Genomic DNA, 6759 nt, shown 5'->3' with positions numbered 1-6759 from the left:
TACTACATTCTTTCCCTTCTCTAGGAGAAGAATGAGTTTCCATTACACATCATTCCTTTGTTGGCCTGAAGGCTTGACTTTGACCAAAAGTGGGAAAATGATAATAATTAGATATCATATGTTGGCCAAAGTCTGAATTAACCAAACAGACTGCTTTGCCTCACCTTAAAAATGAAATTTCCTGTGTCAGCAACTCCAGAGCATCCTGAGATCATGACTTCCAAATGGACCCTGCTTTGTCTTTGTTCTCTGAGTAAGCTTGGAGATTGCCTCTCCTTATGTCAACAAAGGAGATGAGGCTTACTTGATGGCCTTTAAGGATGAGACCCTTAATGAGGCATTAACTTGAGTAATGGATCTTTTTCTTATCTTGATATTTCTGGACATATACTATGCTCTGGAATTGGTAAAGAAAACACAGGTATCCTGGATCATAATTTCATTTGACACCTTGTCAGTTCTCTTGTTTTATTGTTTTCACCATCTATTAAATTAAGAAAATTCCTTTCTCATACAAGCATTAAACATTTATGGAGATCATAAATTTGTGTGACACAGCCACCCTGAATTGGGATGGTTCTAAAATGTATTTAAGGTTTTTCCTCTTTTTGTTCATCAGTCAGCCTCAGGCTGGCTCTTTGTACAAGTCTGCTAGTTTTTAAGGGAATAAATGCTGTAAGTGTACATTACTATTTGTTTGTCTCCTTTAACTAAACTTTTAAGTATGTTGACATAACTCATAAGAACTTTCTCATTATTAGGGCAGTTTGAAGGATTGTATATAGATAGAGGGCACAGTGTGAGTTGAATATGAAGGGATGATATTTAAAAAGTAAAATTAACGGGTGGCAGTGGAATGTACTAAGAGAAAAGGAAAGGGAGAGGCAGAATGGGATAAATTATCTCACATAAGAGTCAAGAAAAAAGATTTTACAGTGGAGGGGAAGAAGGGTGAGTTAGGGAGGAGGGAGTGAACCTTACTGTCATCAGAATTGGCTCAAAGAGGGCATAACATACATTGGGTATAGTAATCTATCCTACCCTGCAGAAAAGTAGGAGAGGAAGAAAATAAGAGGAGGGGGTATGATGGAAAGGAGGGCAGAACGGGGGAGGGAGCAGCCAGAAGCAAAACACTTTTGAGGAGGGACTGGGTGAAAGGAGAGAGAGAATAGAATAAACAGGGGTGGGACATAGGATGGAGAGAAATGCAGCTAGGAGGAGTAACTGTGAAAAAACTTTGAAACAAGTTTTTCTGATAATAACATCATTTTTCAAACATATAGAGAACTGGGTGTGATTTACAAAAATAAGAGACACTTCCCAATTGAAAAATGATCAAAAGATATGAATAGTTTTCAGACAAAGTAATCAAAGCTATCTATAGCCATATGACAAAAGCTCTAATTCACTAATGATTAGAGCAATGCAAATTAAAACAATTCTGAGGTACTACCTCATATCTATTAGATTGGCTAATAAGGACAGAAAAGGAAAAATGTCAAATGTTAGAGAGGATGTTGGGGGAAAATGAGACAATGCATTGTTTGTGGAGTTATGAACAGATTCAAATGTTGTGTTGAGGATTTTGGAACTCTGCCCCAAGGGCTATAAAACTATACATACCTTTCAACCTAGTAATACCACTACTAGGTCTGTATACTAAAAGAAATTAAAAAAAACAAAAAAGAAGAGGAAAAGGACCTATGAGTAGAAAAATATTTATCGCAAGTAGGGTGGTGGCAAGGAATTGAAAATTGAGGAGGTGGCCATCAATTAAAGAATAGCTAAACAAACTGTGATATGTGATTATGATGGAATACTATTGTGCTGTAAGAAAAGATGAGCAAGATGCTCTTAGAACAACCTGAAAAGATTTACATGAGGTGATCGAAAGTGAAATGTAATGTGTACAAAATAACAGCAATATTGTACAATGATCAGCTGTGAATGACTTAGCTATTCTGAGCAATGCAATGGTCCAAGACAGCTCTGAGGGATTTAGGATAAAAAATGCTATCTATCCCCAGAGAAAGAACTGGGCGAGACTGAATACAGATTGAAGCATACCTTTAAACTTTCGTTATTTTTCTTGAGTTTTTTTAAAAATGTTCTTTTCCCATCATGAATAATCTGGAAATGTTTTGCATGACTATAGTGAAAAGGTTTAGGAGGCTCCTGCAACAATCCAGGCATGAGATGATAAAGGTCTAAAAATTCAAGAGAAGGAATATGAGAAATCGCAAACTCGAGAGGAAGAGAGACTTCTTGTGGGCTGCTAGGTGGTGTCAGTGCACAGAACACCAAGTCTGGAGTCAGGAAGACTCATACTCCCAAGGATTTCCTGTCTTTCTTCCAGTAAAAGAAAAGTATTTTCAGATTAAAGAAATAAACAATGAAACTTGAGATCATAACTCTCTGTGTGTATATTTAACTGTGCGCATGTCCATGCATATATGCATACCAATATGCATACTTATATGCATATACTTAAAGACATATGTCTAGTGACCCAGGACTTAGTCTTTGCTTCTAAGTTCATCATCACATGCCTGGACTGCTGCAGGAGCTTTCTAAATATTCTCTCTTGATTCCTGTTTGTACTGTTGCTAAGCCTTCTTGCACACCATTGCCAGTTTACTTATTGCTAATGAAGCCCCTTTCATCAGGTCATGTCCCCACTTGCAAACTCTACTCTCTAGAGGCAAAGTCCCAATTCCTTCATTGGAGCCGGTGAGATCTCTCCCCCAGTTGGGCTGTATGAGCACCTGCCTTCAGTGGGTATGAAGGATGCTCATCCATTGAAGTCTGAGAAAATAGCTACTAGAAAACTTGAAAGGCAATAGAAGAGAAAAAAGGAAGATCTTTACCTCATGGTTGATTCCTGGTTATTTCTTTGTGAAGGGATGGGAGAGAGTCTGAGTTCTTCAAAAGCTGGCTTGGCTTTTCTCAGGCAGTGCAAGGCAGAGTTATATAGCCAAAAGAGGAGGATCCTATTGTGTCATGTGTATGTGGGCTGGGAAAAATTGAGACTGAAACTCACTCACAGGAAGTTAGAGGATGTGGGAGAGTGCTAAATGCTGGGACAGAGGGGTGTTGAGAGACTTGGGCTTGTTTTAAAACAAAACAATACTTCCTGTTTTTTGTCACTGTTACTTTCACTACAAAATGTTTACCTATCTCCTCTCTACCCTTACTTCCCCCCATCTCCCTCCATCCTCACTTTACCCAGAGAACCATTCCTTGTGACTGATAATACACATGAATGAAAGTAATAAGCCAGAAATATAGACCTTTACATGGGGCAGAATGATTTGGAAAAAGTTTGGGAAAATTTTTATTAAAAATCAGGCAAACTAGTGCTAGAAAAAGTGGTGTAAGGAGCAAGGAACCTGCTTGTGCTTCTCAGGTTTCCAGCCAGATCTCTGTTCTCTCATCTGTATATTTCTCTGATTGAATCAGCAAATCTACTTTCAGAGTTTTTTTCTATTTTCATTCAATTGTGTCCAATTCTACATAACCCCATGGACTTTTGCATGGAATTTTCTTAGCAAATATACTGGTGTGGTTTTCCATTTCCTTCTCCACTATGTCTCCATGGTTTAGATGAGGAACTGAGGCAAATAAAGTTTAAGTGACTTGCCCATGGTCACACAGCTGGGAGTAAAACTCAGAAGAAAAAAAGGATTTCTGTGGATTGTATATTGTCTTAGAAAACCTTAATCTTCATTTATATTTCCTTGAATTTATATATTTCTTGTTACACATTTCCCAATTGTATTTTAATCTGATTCAGTCTCCAGGAGTTTTGCTGGTCACTTGAGGTCTGAGGGTCATGAGTTGGATTCCTCTGGTGTAATGGACTAAGTGCAGTAAGTGTGATAGCTGTTTGATCTGGGACATTTCACTTTCCTGAACCTCATTTTCTTTATCTGCAAATGAGAACATAGGACCAACTGAACTGAGGTCTAACAGCTTATTGCCTTAAAGGTGAATTTGTCAAGACACACTGTGGGCAGGGATAGGGGAGCATTCAGATTGAAATGTCCCTTTACTGCAGATATGGGACTGGTGGAGTGCTGAACAATATTCTTAACAAAGTCATTTGGAAAGTGATCCGCCAAAAAGAGATGTGTATTTCTGACTGTTCAAAAGCTCTCTACTAAGAGCAGAAGGTAGAACAGAGAGAGAGGGCTGATATTTATTGGTAAGAAAGAAGAGGAAGGGCCAGCCTGTGAAGGAGTTAGAAGAATGAACAGAAACACAGGAGAAGAAACTAGGGAAATCAACAAGCATTTATTCAACAATTTTGTTGTGCGTGATCTTGTTAGAATCATATGTAGCCTGTGGCCCAGGACATAAAGCTCCTGCTTCACATGGGACAGTTTCAATTTTGGGGGAGTCTCCAAAAGATTCTTTGATAAGGAAGGGCAATTATACAAAGGGACAAGGAACCTGTATGTGCTTCTCAGGTTTCCAGCCAGATCTCTGTCAATCATCTGTATATTTCTCTGATTGTATCTGCAAATCTACATTTAAAATTTTTCTTTTATTGTTCAATTGTGTCCAATTCTACATAACCCCATGGACTTTCCATGGAATTTTCTTGGCAAAGATGCTGTAGTAGTTTTCCATTTTCTTCTCTACTGTGTCTCCATGTTTCAGATGAGGAACTGAGGCAAATAAAGGTTAAGTGACTTGCCCAGGGTCACATAGCTGGGAGTAAAACTCAGAAGAAAAAAAAAGATTTCTGTGGATTGTACATTGACTTAGAAAACCTTAAGCTTCATTTATGTTTCCTTGAATTCTATACTTTTCTTGTTAGACATTTCCCAATTGTATTTAATCTGATTCAGTCTCCAGGAGTTTTGCCGGTTACTTGAGGTCTAAGGGTCATTTGGAAAGTGATCTGGCAAAAAGAGATGTGTATTTCTGAGTGTTCAAAAGGTCTTTCCTGAGAGCAGACATAAGAACAAAGAGAGAGGGCTGATGTTTAGTTTAAGAAGGAAGAGGAAGGGCCGTTCTGTGAAGGGGCTAGAAGATCGAAAAGAAACACAGGAGAAGAACCTAGGGGATTCAACAAACATTTATTCAACAATTTCTTTTTGTGTTACCTTGTTAGAAACATATGTTGTCTGTGGCCCAGCATGCAAAGCTCCTGGTTCACACGGGACAGTTTCAATTTTGGGGGAGTCTCCAAACAGATTCTTTGAGAAGTAAGGGCAATTGTACAAAGGGACAAGGAACCTGTATGTGCTTCTCTGGTTTCCAGGCAGATCTCTGTTCGTCATTTGTATATTTCTCTGATTCATTCTTATATTCAAGCACAATCACATTATCCATGTAGCCGAAGACAGGACCACAATACCTATCTATCTGTCTTAACCAGACAGGACCACAATAGCTAGCCAGTTGGAGGGCAGAATGATTATATATATACACATATATATATACATATATATGTATGATATTCCAGTCAATTCATATAACATTTTATTTAGACATTATTTATTTTAAATTTCTTTTTGTATAAAAACCAAAAGTGGTATTACAAGCATTTTTTGCATATTGATTCTTTTCCTATATCTTTGATCTCTTTGGGAGTATAGGCCTAGTAGTATTAACATTGGTTCAAAGAGTAGGGAAAATTTAGTTTCTTTTAGAGATATAGCTTTGAATCCCTTTTAAAAAATGTTATTTTTATTTTATTCTGAATTTAAGAAATAAAACAAGCATTTCCCTAGCCAGTATAATAGAAAAAAAGGCAATTGCACATGAAACTGTAAATCTATTATGGACAACTTGCTATTTCTTTTAAAAGTATAAAGTTATCATGCAACTGGCTTTCCCCCCCTACTTTTTTTCTTCTTCCCCCTCAAAGATGGCTACCATTAGACAAAAATATGCATATACATTGAAAATCTTCCTATACACACTTCTATCAGTTCTTTCCCTGGATGTAGATAGCATCTTCCTTCCTAGGTCCTTTGCCTTGTTTAAGTCATAGCTCCCCCAACAGTACATGAGTGTGCCATTTTCCCAGAGATCCTCTAACATTTCATTTTCCTTTTTTGTTATCTAGGACAATCTGATGGTTTGATAGACAGCCTTAGAGTTGTTTTAAGTTACATCTGTCTAATTTGCTAGTGATCTGGAGTGTTCTCTTTACATGCTAGCTAAGATTCTTCCTTTGAGAAATGTTTGTTCATATTTTTTGACAGTTTACCTACTGAAACCTGACTCTTGTTCATTGTTAGAGTTTGGGACACCCAATCTTTCTGAGCCTCAATTTCCTTATTAGTGAAAAAAAGACATAAAGCCAATTAGACTTTGATTTGCAAGATTTGTTTGGGTTTGGGTCTTTTAGAGTCTGCAGTTATGGTGAGATATATGAGGTGAAATGTCCTGAGTTATTGGAAATATGGGACTGGAACAATGTGAGTTAGCGATTGGAAAGCGACTTACCAAAAAGACATACATATTCTTGCTGAGTATACAAACACTCACGGAGAAGAGTGGCAGGAGAAAAGAGAGAACTGGTATTTAGAGGTAAGAAGAAAGGCTGTGAAGGTGTTAGAAGAATGAAAAGAGACAAAGGGGGAAATGGAATTGCTGATGGAGGCTTTTATTTCCAGCATCCCATCTTTTTATCCATCTATCCATCTGTCCATCCATCCATCCATCCATCCATCCATCCATCTATCCATCCATCCAACCATCCATCCATCCATCCATCCATCCATCCATCCATCCATCCATCCA

This window comes from Petaurus breviceps, unplaced genomic scaffold, assembly GCF_028583685.1.
Source record: "Petaurus breviceps papuanus isolate PSGF00001 unplaced genomic scaffold, PetGlider_PUasm1.0 37, whole genome shotgun sequence".
Taxonomy (NCBI): domain Eukaryota; kingdom Metazoa; phylum Chordata; class Mammalia; order Diprotodontia; family Petauridae; genus Petaurus; species Petaurus breviceps.
This window is presented reverse-complemented; position numbering follows the sequence as displayed.